At 42.3% G+C, this 13,548-nt stretch overlaps 1 protein-coding gene across 4 annotated transcripts in view; it reads left to right on the top strand.

Annotated features, from left to right (window-relative positions):
• Positions 1-13,548, top strand: part of MTMR1 (myotubularin related protein 1) — a 72,766-nt gene that overhangs the window by 53,906 nt on the left and 5,312 nt on the right. The window lies entirely within an intron of this gene.

The raw sequence follows: 13,548 nt of genomic DNA, 5'->3' as shown, positions 1-13,548 counted from the left end.
AGAGTTGAGCCGAGCAGGAAAGAAACCCCAAAACTTATAAACAACCATGTTAACAAGACTAATATTAAAAAAAAAAGTCTTCCTTGATGCAATGGAAACCGATATAGCTGGTATGAAAGACTTCTATGTCCATTTGCAAAGGAAACCGACCTCACTGTATTACTATAACAACTGTGTTTAATAGAAACCCAATTTACTGTTTGTAAAGACATGCTTAGCTGTATGTGTCACAGACTTATAAAATGTAAACTTAACTTTGTGGGGGATTGGCTCTAAATTGAAATCAAGATTTTAGGACCCAAAATACATTTAATGGTAAAATAAGTGGCCCAGACCTACAGGTGAATTCACTGTTTACCAGATCTACCATCTCTGCTAGAAGTATATTTATTTAACATAGTATTCTAGGTGTTCGTATCTACTCCTGGTTTGAAGCAATTGATCTTTTTATTTTTACGTTCTTTTCCTTTTGTTTTACATATTTAACCTAGGGTGTAACCTTATTCTAGACCATACTCTCTGCCTTCCTATCTATCTAAGTGGGATTATTCCCTCTTGGTCAACCTTTTATGGAACATTGATGTTGCTATTGCTGAAGAGGAACTTCCCTTTTGGCAATATGACAAGTGGGGCTTAGCTGGGTGTGCCTCCGAGACCCTTAGTGTTGATCAAATTGCTCAAAAAAATTACTTGATCCAGAACCAGGAGACAGTGCCTGTTGCCTAATAGAATAGCACTATAACCATTAACAGCAGCATTTATGATGCCTATGCTTGGTGTCTTTTTAATTATAACACTTGTTTTTAAAGGGATTTGTAAGGTATCTTAAATTTGAGTCACTTGGGTCACACTGAAAGCACACGTTACTGCTGTGACATTTGGCAAGGGGATCCTATAGTGCAAACTGAGAGATGAGGGGCAAAACTCAATTTACATATTGCTGCACTTAGAGGAAATCATTTCAGATCACTTCATCCCAGCACTTGTGAACAGGAATCTGCACTGGAGTAGAGCAACAATACAAGACTGTAGGGTGCGCCAGGGGGTAGGGGGTGACAAAATACTAAAAACAACTGAAGTAAAACAGATAATACGTGGTCAATAAGATGGTTTAAAATCAGTAATACTTAAAAGCAAACAAGCCAATAAAGTCCAAAATGAAGTGTATAAGCCTATACGAATTTGCCTTTACCTCCAGGTGAGTATGTCTTCCAGATAGCTGAGGTCCAGGGACATTAAAGAGAAGAAAAGAGATCCAATAGTGCAATATGTTCCAAAAGTATAAAGGCTACAGTAAAATAAAATCCAAATGGCCTACTCACATGGAATAGAGCTTAAAACCAGCTCTAGTGTGAAGCGCTTGCAGTGGCATTGTTCCCCCACTTCAGGGATATGATGGGAGGTATAGACCAAAGTGTATCTTGTCAGCAGAATATGTGAAGGTAAAAACAAAGGTTCAACAGATAGTGCTTACTGTATAAAATATATCCAGTAGAAGAAATAAAAGAGTAATACTCACATTTACCTGAGCAGATAACCCGCTCAGTGTAATCAGCGTAGGTGGTATCTTATTTTACTCTAGCCTTTATACTTTTGGAACATATTGCACTATTTGATCTCTTTTCTTCTCTTTTATGTCACTGGACCTCAACTATCTGGAAGACATACTCACCTGGAGATAAAGGCAAATTCTTATAGACTTGCCTATACACTTCATTTTGGACTTTATTGGCATGTTTGCTTTTAAGTATTACTGATTTGAAACCATTTTATTTACCACGTATTATCTGTTTTACTTCAGTTGTTTTTAGTATTTCTTCACCCCCTAGCACACCCTACATTCTTGTATTGTTTGGGTTTTTTAGAAGAGGTTTACCCATTTAGGTGTGCAGCCTCCCTGTCCTTTGACTTGGCGCTATTCCACTCTTTGTTTTTGTAATCCACTGGTGTAGAGCAGCCTGCAGCGCCCATCGCAGCTCCCACCCTTGACCTTCTGCTGGCCAGCCTTGTCCCCACTGGACCCCACACTGCTAAATATACACAGAGCTGCAGAAGCCTCCCCCTCATACAAATAATACAAACAGCACCACTGACAATCCACACACATACTCTCAACCCCACATGTAGCCTCTCACATGCAATACCCCAAGCAGCTCCACACATACACACAACAAACATACAATGTGACACATCATCCATGTATACAATTACACAAGCAATCCCCTTACAGCTCACATTCATAGGTAGCACACACAATATCACAAACTACTCAGGAACGTATACTGTACAATATAACAGCCCACATATGCTACAAAGCATACACATCTCATTTAAAAAAAAAAAAAGGAGGATTGGCACGCCACAGTACTACTAAAAGGTTGCCTTACCCCTGTTCTTGTGTAAGTCAATATCTAAAATTATCTTGGTTTCCTAAAATCATGGTAGTCATTACATGCCTTTCTGTGCCTTGGTAGATGTGCATTAAATTAAAATATATAGCAAATCATTGTAATGCTTTAGAATGTCTCCACTCTCCAATGGCTGTTCTTCTTTAACCCCTTCACTCCCTGTAATGTGGGCATCTATTCTCCAACCACGTGTATACACATTTATCACCAGTGTGGCTTGAAAGTAGCCAACTCATATTGTATTAGTCTTTTTTTTTTTTTTTTTTTTTTTTTCAATGTCTCAATGTTTATTGATTTTTTTCTTTGGCAACACAAAAACAAAAGTTATGGGGGGGGGGGGGTACAGAAAGGAAGAAGGGAAAAGGGGAAGGTGGGTTATTCATACTGTAGGAACAACATGGTTTTTGATATCACTACTCAATTATATAAGTCACAGTTACATAGTATAGTTACACATATGGATGTGGATACAGCTTGATTCGGTTCTACATTACATCATGGTAGGGGTGGTCACATTGTTCTCTGCGAACCAAAGCATCACGTATCAGTTTATATCATATCAGTTTTCGTCACCTAGTTTCGGCGTGGGTTTAAACGGTCCTACACGTCTAATTGGTTTTGCCTGTTCTAGTTAGGCATGCCCCTAGGGGACCTATTGATCAGGGTTTTAGGACTTATGTAGATCAGTAAACTGAGTCCATCTTTGCCATCGTGTTGTGTATCTGTGTTCGTCATTTCGGAGTCGACTTGCCATTCTTTCATAATTGTTTGTCTGGTCTAGGCGTGTGAGAATTTCTGAGAGGTTAGGGCACTGTGGTTGTTTCCACTTGTGCGCTATAGTAATTTTTGCTGCTATGAGGCTGTGTGTGAGTATGTGTAGCTCATCTTCTTTTAGGGGATACGGAAATATATGGAGTAGGTAGCATTCTGGGGATTTTGGTACCTGAATTTTCAGTTCTTTATGGAGAAACTGTTCCAATGCGTTCCAGAATGGAGCTAAAACCGGGCAGGACCAAAACACATGTAGTAGTGTGCCTTCATTGCTCTGGCATCTCCAGCACGTGGAGGTCGAGCCTGGGTATATGTGTGCTAAACGCGAGGGAACTAAATACCACCTCATCAGTATTTTGCAAAACGCTTCTCTATGGGCCACGCTGTGTGTGGTCCTCTTTACCCTAGTCAATGCCGCCCTCCATGTATTTTGGCTAATTTGTATCTGTAAGTCTTTCTCCCACGTGCTCATATATGGGGGGCTGTCTTTGGTTACCAGTTCCATAAGAGATGAGTAGCAGAAGGACAATGCTTTAGTGTTTCTTAGTTTACCCTGGCATTTGAGTACAAATTGTGGTAACGGGTAGTGTCTATCACTGTGTAGTATGCGACCATGTAATATGTTTTTTATGCGCAGGTATGTAAACAATTCCCTCGATGGGAGGTTAAATGATTGCTGCAGCGCTGGGAAGGGCATCACTCCCTCATTGTCGTATAATGCACCTATATGTATAATGCCATGTCGTGTCCATGTGTCAAGGCAAAGGTCTGTTGTGTGGGGGCTCATAGTACGTAGGGGGGCAGCGTGCATAAGGTCTTTCCCAATCCCCATTTTTATAACCGCTTGTCTCCATGTTCTGAGTAGCAGTTTTGTGGGTGGAAGTATATCCCTGTCTTTCATCTCCCGTTCCGAGAGTGTCCACAGGGCATCTGTTATCGTGCCTTGGGCCATGCAGGCATTTTCTAAGTTTAGCCAGATGGGGGAGGACGTGCTTTCCAGGATTGCTAAGCCCTGTGCCATAATGGAGGCTTTATAGTATAGCTGAATGTTGGGGACGCTTAGGCCGCCTGCTAGGAAGGGTCTCCAGGTCATTTTCTGCGATACGCGGGGGGGTTTTCTCTTCCATATATGTGCGTTTATAGTTGATTGGAATCTTTTTATTATCGCATTCGGGATCGCTATAGGTAAAGTGCGAAAGAGGTATAGGATGTGTGGTATGATCATCATTTTAACAGTGTTTATACGACCAAACCAGGACGTCCCTTTGGCGTCCCAGTGTTTGAGTTGGAGGTCCAGTTTGTGCAGCAGGGGCGTGTGATTAACCTTAGTCACTAGCGAAGGTGTGGCAGGCAGTTGGATACCTAAGTATGAGATTGATGTTCTGCGCCAATCGAATGGGAAATCAGTTTTAAGAGCTTGTATGGTGCAGTGTGGCAAGCGGATCGCTAGGGCCTGTGATTTTTTTGCGTTGTTTCTATAATAGGATACTCTACCGTATTCACCGAGTAGTGTCATTAAGTGTGGGAGGGACTGAGATGGGTCAGATATGAACAAAAGGATGTCATCTGCGAATAATGCAATTTTCATGGTCCCTATTGGCGTGGCCAGACCCTGGATTGAGTCTTGTGATTTGATGAGCCTGACCAACGGTTCTAGACAGAGGATGAATATTAGCGGGGAGAGGGGGCATCCTTGTCTTGTGCCATTAGTTATTGGAAATGGCCTGGAAAGGAAGCCGGTATTGTACACTTTGGCCGAAGGGTTTGAGTAGAGGGCCAGTATGCTCCTTTGAAATTGGGGGGGGAATCCCATTTTGGACAGAACTGCGCTCATGTATGTCCAATTTAGGCGATCGAACGCCTTTTCCGCGTCTAGTGCCAGTAGTATGCCCTGTTGTTGGGTATGTTGTGCCCATTGGATTAGGTTTAAAAAATGGCGTGTATTGTCTCCCGGTTGCCTAGACGGAACAAACCCTGCTTGTTCCGGGGAGACCATGTCTAGTAGCATCGGTTTGATGCGTGTAGCTAGTAGCTTTGCATATAGTTTGGTGTCTGCATTTAATAATGATATTGGCCTTAGATTGGCACATTCTGTGGGAGTTTTCCCTGGCTTTGGAAGTGTTATTACATGAGCTAGGAGCATCTCTGCCGGGATGGTCCCTGTGTCTTTGATGTGGTTGAATAGCCTGGTGAGGTGTGGCGTGAGTTGTGTGGCAAAGGTTGCGTAGAAGGAATTGGGAAACCCGTCTGGTCCGGGTGCTTTGTGTTTGGGGAGTGAGTTGATGGTTTTGTGCACTTCCTCCTCTGTAAATGGTGCTAAGAGAGATACTAGTTGTGTATCTGTCAGACGTGGCAGGTCTGCATTGTTTATCAACTCATGGATTTCGTCCATGGAGGGTTGGTGGGTGTCTTTTGCATGTTTTAAATTGTAGAGCGTGTCATAATATGATGCAAGTTCTTCCACTATGTCTTGGGGGTTATAGAGTTTCTCGCCAGAGGCCGAGGTCATGTATGGGAGTTTGGATTGTAGGTATTGTGCTTTTAGGCGGCGAGCCAATGATCTGCCTGCCTTATTACCTTGCATATAGTGGGTTAGGTTGAGTTTACGCATTTGTTGTTCCAGTGAGTTTAGGGATATTGCATGTAACTCTGATTTTATTTTGTTGGCTAGGGTAGTTAATTTCTTGGACGGATTGGTTTTGTTTTTAGCCTCCGTTCGTGTGAGTTCCTCTAAAAGTTGTGCCTTAACCTGATTGCCTTTCCTTTTGCGGAGCGCTCCTGCTTGTATTAAGAGACCTCTAATTACTGCTTTGAGAGCCAGCCATTGCGTCGAAATGGTTGACTCGTCCTTATCATGTACTGCATAGAATACCTGAATTGCGTTGGCTAGTTTTGTTATGAGCGCTTTCTCATTAAGTAGGGAGTCGTTTAACCTCCACGTACTCCTTCCCCTTGTGGGATATAAAGTTCTGAATGTGGTGATAATCGGGGCATGGTCTGACCATGTCCTGTTTCTAATCTCCACGTCCTCTACGTTTTGTAATGTCACTGCATCGACCAGGCACATGTCTATGCGCGAGTACGTGTGGTGTACGGGTGAGAAAAAGGTGTAATCTCTCCCGCTAGGATAAAGATTACGCCAGGTATCATAAAGGTCGTTAGTGTGTAGTATTGCGGAGAGTTTGCGGCTCAAGGATGTGGCGTGTTGTAGGGGTTTTTTACCTTGCGCCCTCTGAATATCCAGATTGGGGTCCAGAGTGCAATTGAAGTCCCCACATATTATAGTGTGGCCTTGTCTAAGTTTAGCCACTTTGACGAATGCTGATTGTAGGAAGGGTGTTTGGGCTTCATTGGGGGCGTATAAGGAGCCTATCGTGATCATTATGCCATTTAGTGTGCCCACTAAGATTAGTAGTCTGCCCAATTTATCTTGATATATCCCTGTCTGTTGAAAGACCCAGTCTTGATGAAACAGTATAGCGACCCCTTTGGACTTGTTTGGGGAGAATGCATGAAACATTTGTGGATAGCAGGTTGGTTTGAAGGCCGGGGGGTTGTGCGCGCTTAGGTGAGTTTCCTGTAGGCAAATTATTGCAGCCTTGGAGTCGTGTATTTCCCTCATGGCTACATGTCTCTTGAATGGGCTGTTCAAACCATTTACGTTCATGGATAGGCACTTAAATTGGTGTGTCATATCAGAGAAATGTAGGAATCGTTATTATAGCTGTATGACGCTGGGGCTGGGATTGTAGTGCCATAACGCCACCCTCCGCCTCGATGATAGGCGAGATTCGTGTAATATCTATAAGGGTTGTCTACCAGGTATCTAAGCTGTGGTAATCCACCTTGGTTGTGGGACAGGTAACGGTTAGGGATTTTGGGGGGGAAAACAAGGGGAAGGGTGACAGAGACAAAAACGTAAACATTACAAATAAGGTATGTACAGAATCCTCTCCATTGAGAGTTAACCTGTGGATGGGCCGGAGAATACATTAGCGTACCTCCAGTGTACATCCTAATTGGGGAACGTGTGGAGCGAGCGTGCTCCCGAGCCATAGTAGTGTCATCGAAGAACATAACATCACAAATTGACATATGGGATAGTTTGACCGGAGAACTATGTAATTAGCCCTCCAGGTATGCAGAGGCACTGTATCAGAATCATTGTGGGTTATTTATCCTAGTCTCTCTGCATAGTGGAGAATGGTAATAGGTTTGTCTGTGTAAGTAACTTTGGAGGTATACTTTTTTTTTATTGTCAATCGTAATTTTTTTTTTTTTTTTTTTTTTTTTTAATTTTTTTTTTTTCTTTGTTTTGGATTTTTTTTTTTTTTTTTATAAATGGAGAGAAAATAACTTTGCCCGGACTAGTAACTGTCATTCTCAACTCCCTGGGGGCTAGTTTACGTGAGTGAGGTACTGTGGTTAGTAGGCTTAGACGGCCTGTATGGTCCCATAGTTAGAAGTGGACTTGTCTCCCACTCTCATGGTCACCTCGTGATGTAAGATGTGGCCCAAGGTAAGGAGACCCTGTCCTCCCGCCCCATCCCCATGCAGCAGTTGGTGCCTATCGGTGGCCCCTACGTGGTCATAAGCACCTATGTAGCCCGGCAGTGCCGGTGGTTGTGATGCCATGTCGTGTGGTGGGTCTGTGGGACGAAAGCCGCTCGCGCCCTGCAAGCAGGAAGGGGGAGCGGTGGGCGGGTGGTGTTGGGGGCCCACTTCCTAACCCCAGTACCCCCAGGGATTCAACATTAAAATAGGGACACTCTAGTATCTGAGCGCTAATTGGAATGGGCAGTTTTATACATTTTATGATGCAACAATGGTGCCTAAATAATACTACCAGTCCTGTAGTCAGCTATACATCGAGTAGCATGAGAAGACATTTTCGCGGTCACTTGATGAGTGAGTCCTCGGTTAGTAGACCTCTTGCTTTTTCTTTTTTGTTGCTATGAAAGTTCTTTTGTAAGTTCTTTTATGCTGGAGACGTATGTCGGGTTAGCGCCTGGGTTGGCCCACCATCTTCCATTCCGGACGGAATCGCTGCTGGGAGGCCTCTGGAGGAGCGGACGGGCCCTGAGGGTCCCAAAGGCCCCATTCTTTCAGGACGGTAAGACCGCGGTCAGGATCTGCCAGTGTGTGTAGTTTTCCCTCCTTCCAGACTAACAGTTTCGTAGGAAATCCCCATCTGTAGGCTATTTTGTTGTTGCGTAGTGTTTTAGTGATTGTGGAGAAGTCCCTGCGGCGGGCCATAGTCATGGCTGACAGGTCAGCATACAACGCAATGCCATCATATGGTGCAGGTAGGTTGGGTGTTGATCTAGCCGCCTGGAGGAGAGCGTCTTTTGATTTATAGTGATGGAAACGAGCGATCACATCTCGTGGGGTGTCGGGTGTGAGGCGTGGCGGTTTCGGCAGGCGGTGAACTCTGTCAAGTTCCCAGGCCGTGCTGCTGATAGCAGGAGCTAGCGTTGTGCACATGTTGGTGATATATTCATGAAGTTTGTCCGCCGGGATGTTTTCTGCTATTCCACGAAACCTCACATTGTTCCTTCGTGATCTGTCCTCCATGTCTGCTAGTTTCTGCCACAATTTCGCATTATCAGCTTCCAGTGCTTGGAGCTTGTCTGCTGCTGCGTTGTGGGCTGAGCAGAGCTCCTCGGTCTTCTGTTCTAAGTGGTCAGTGCGGTCCCCCAACTCTGCTATTTCTTGGTGGATGCCTGAGATAGCAGTAGTAAAGTCCTCCCTGATCGTCGCTCTCAGGTTCTGGAGCATGGTTTTAATGTAGGATTTGGTAATATGCCCTTCCAAATCTGGAGGCTGGTCGGGCTCCGTCGATTTTCCTGAGGCCTGCGTTGGAGTCTCCGGTCCAGCGCCATCTTGGATTAGTTTATGGCGGTCTTTTTTAGGATTTCTGGACGGGTCAGTGAGCTTTGTCTGCTTCGAGGGAGACATCCTTTCGGTGGGTATATACCCCTGCGTTCTCTCGCCGGTGTTTAGCGTTTGTTCGTGCTGTTTTATCCGTTTTAGTTAGCTTTTTGGCTCGGTGACTGGAGGAGCTCTCACTCCATGCGTCCGATCAGGCCGGAAGTCGGACACGCCCCCATATTGTATTAGTCTTTAACGCAAGTCTTTAACCCGTTTGAGTTTTCTCACTATTCGTTAAAAAATAATTCTAAAAAGTAATATACGCTTTTAATAATATGTATATTGACATGAAAAATGTATAGTACTTTCCAGAGCCCTCCACAAATACACAAATCCTTGTTGTGTGTTTTTTTTTTCCTCTGTTAAATGTTCAATGGTTAAATCTGCCTTTGGACACATATAATCTCTTAAGTGATACTTATTGCGTGCGTGCGTGCGTGCTATGGCATCTTTATAACTCTATGGAGATTTCATTCAAGATCAATTTACTTTGAATAATGAACAGCATAATCAATAGATTGTTCGATTATATAATGAAAACTTGTAGCCCTTGAAAGAGCCATATATCTCAAGGCATTATTTGTACAATTTAATATGCGAGAGTTTCTATCTCGCCAACCTGGCCCATAGATGTGCAATATTTCATAATGAGTGTATATGGGATTTTACCGTGTTTAGAGCTGTCGTTGTGGGCACATTACAGAAAGTACCTTTGTTTATTTTTGTGAGGTCTGCTTCCTGCACAGCACTGCAATAAAATGTTAATTATCTTAATTGGTTGAATACGACCTTTCACTGTGTCATTAATTAATTGACACAGCTTTTTTTTTTTTTTTATTTATAAATCCAGCCAGATTGAATGCTTTTTATTTCTTTATATATTTTTCTCAAAAAAAATAATAATTACTGAGCCACAAAAAAAGGAATCGCTTTGAGTCTTGAAGGAAATGTGACTTTGCAGATAAATGAGAATAAATGGCAGTGTGGTGTAGCTCAGACCACACAATGGCATTAAAATACAGTAGCTTTTCTATCTAGACTTCCCATAGCAAGAAAAGATGAAAAAGACTCATTCAGCGAGAACAAATAGATTCATCACTTAACAATTTTCAAGGTAATGCGTGTCCTTGAAACACGAACGCTCCGTGCGTTATACACCCCTGCACACATTCAGTAAACAGCAATAGCCTTTGTTTAGCAATTCCTGTAAGCATCCTTTCATACCTCCCTGCCCCCATTCTCCTGATTTTACTTACGGATAATTTTAGGACTGTGTCGAAGTTTTTAAAAAAAAAAAAAATTTTTATTATTGTTGTTATTGCTGGATAATAAAACAGTTTGCCACAATGTGAGATTTGAAATTGCCACCTTCTAGTCACGCCTTGTTTTTTTTATTATTTATTTTTATACAGGGTACTACTAATCGTGTAGCGTAGAATGGCATGTGCCTCCCTCCCACATTTATCACACATAACATTTGACAGGGAGAGTATTTGGGGACTGTAAATCGTGGAAGCAATTAAAAGGATTGCACATTTTTTTCCCCTTCTTTCTGATCCATAAAGGAACACTATAGTCACCTAAATTAATTTAGCTAAATAAAGCAGTTTTAGTGTATAGATCATTCCCCTGCAATTTCACTGCTCAATTCACTGTCATTTAGGAGTTAAATCACTTTGTTTCTGTTTATGCAGCCCTAGCCACACCTCCCCTGGCTATGATTGACAGAGCCTGCATGAAAAAAAAACTGGTTTCACTTTCAAACAGATGTAATTTACCTTAAATAATTGTATCTCAATCTCTAAATTGAACTTTAATCACATACAGGAGGCTCTTGCAGGGTCTATCAAGCTATTAACATGGCAGGGGATAAGAAAATCTTAATTACACAGAACTTGCAATAAAGAGAGACTAAATAGGGCTCTCTTTACAGGAAGTGTTTATGGTAGGCTGTGCAAGTCACATGCAGGGAGGTGTGACTAGGGTTCATAAACAAAGGGATTTAACTCCTAAATGGCAGAGGATTGAGCAGTGAGGCTGCAGGGGCATGTTCTATACACCAAAACTGCTTCATTAAGTTAAAGTTGTTCAGGTGACTATAGTGTCCCTTTAAGTAAAAAAAAAAATCCTGATTTGGTATCGCTATACACTATTTAAAAAAAAAAAAAAAATATTTTTTTTTCCTACTGAAATAGCCCAGCTGTACTTATAGAAGAGTTATATATTTTTTTTTTTTCCAAATCAGCAGTTTTTGCCTGGATGCTGCAATTTGGTTTTCATTTCACTATAGGTCTTTGTTTTAATGCTTTTTGTAACCAATTTGATATCTGAAGAACCTGCACCATTTACTGGTGTTTTGTAGTATAGCCAAGGAGAAATGCATTCAAATCCTCAATGCAAAGTATGTGAATAGCCACGTCTCTAACAGAATGATACAAATTCTCAGGTATGCTTCCAGTTTTGGGTAGTTTGACCTTAAATTTCACTTTGAATTCCAGATAATTCTCACTTTATTGAATAAGGCTATTTCTCTCTCTTTTCTCTAAATTGTTGGTGTGTTGAATATATAACCGCACTGACCGCAACTGCCTGGGTATTATTATTTTATTATTTATATAGCTCCAGCAAATTCCATAACGCTGTACAATGGGTATCATGGGACATGTCCTGATAACACTTGACATCCCTAAGGATGGCAACCACAGCTCAGAGATTCAGCTACACAATGTGACTTGTGACTGCTTAGTCTGCAGTACTGCCATAACCCCTTCATGACAAGGACGTAGGGAAACCCCATTCTATCTTAACATGCACAATGTGTCATTGTCTGTAACTGGGGATACTGAAACATGTGTATAGAAACTACAGGTTTATCGCACTGTACATGAGTGATCAAGAACAATATACTTAAAGGACCACTCTAGGCACCCAGACGACTTCAGCTTAATGAAGTGGTCTGGGTGCCAGGTACCTCTAGGATTAACCCTTTTTTTTATAAACATAGCAGTTTCAGAGAAACTGCTATGTTTATAATGAGGGTTAATCCAGCCTCCAAATCCTCTAGTGGCTGTCTCATTGACAGCCGCTAGAGGCGCTTGCGTGCTTCTCACTGTGAAAATCACAGTGAGAGCACGCAAGCGTCCATAGGAAAGCATTGTAAATGCTTTCCTATGCGACCGGCTGAATGCGAGCGCGGCTCCTGCCGCTCATGCGCATTCAGCCGATGACGTCGCGATCAAGATGGAGAGGAGGAGGAAAGCTCCCCGCCCGGCGCTGGAAAAAGAGGTAAGTTTAACCCCTTCCTCTCTCCAGAGCCCGGCGGGAGGGGGTCCCTGAGGGTGGGGGCACCCTCAGGGTACTCTAGTGCCAGGAAAACGAGTATGTTTTCCTGGCACTAGAGTGGTTCTTTAACATCATGTTATTTTAATTAACACCTATACGTCTACAGTCTATACCTGACCTCTTGTGGTATGTAGATTAGTAGAGGATGCACAAGGGATGCAGATCTGCCTTCGCACTATGGTACAAGTAACAGTTTAGCCTTCCAAGGCAGTATTTATATGGTTGTGTGATAAGAATTGTGCAAATAAGACATGCATACCTTTTTCAAATGTATTCTGTAGGGCAATAGCTATAATCATTGCAAACTGGCCATTATATCTGCAATCTCTACATGTCAAGGATTCTCTAAGTTGTGGTTCAAGCAGACCGTAACCTTTATTTCCATAACTGTCTTTGATCTGCTGAAGAACTCCAAAACCAGCATTTTGGAAGGGATTGTATAGGCACCAAAATACATTTAGCTTAATGTGGTGCTTTTGGTGTAAAGAACATGCCCCTGTATTCTCACTCCTCAATTCTGTCATGTAGGAGTTAATTCATGGTTTATGCAGCCCTAGCCATACCTCTACTCACTGTGATTAACGCAGCCTGCATGGAAACAATGGTCTCATTTTAAATCCGATCTTACAGCAATGTGTGTTTACTTTAGAAGTTTTTATTGCCCGCCCTGTTAATTCGACTTTAATCACACACCGGATAGTCTTTTGCAGGCTATTAACCGAGCAGGAATTAAGAAATTCTAAATGTGCAATAATGGAAGCAAATTAATTTTTTTAAATTTAATAATATTTTCCAAAAAGTGTGTAGGGAGGCTGTGAGAGTCTCTAGGACTGTATAAACAGTGATTTAACTCTTAAACGACAGAGAATTGAGCAGAGAGACATGTGCATGATCTATACACCAAAACCACTTAATTAAAGGGACCAACTTTAACTTAATGAAGTTGTTTTAGTGTTTAGACAATGCCTCTGCAGTCTCACTGCTCAGTTATCTGCCATTTAGGAGTCAAATTACCTTTGTTTCTGTTTATGCAGTCCTAGCCAAACCTCCCCTAGCTGTGACTGACACAGCCTGCAAGATAAAAGGGTTTTAATTT

Source organism: Pelobates fuscus, chromosome 9 (assembly GCF_036172605.1).
Source record: "Pelobates fuscus isolate aPelFus1 chromosome 9, aPelFus1.pri, whole genome shotgun sequence".
Classification (NCBI taxonomy): Eukaryota; Metazoa; Chordata; class Amphibia; order Anura; family Pelobatidae; genus Pelobates; species Pelobates fuscus.
Note: the sequence above shows the minus strand (reverse complement) of the source record. Positions and strands in the feature narration are given on the sequence as shown.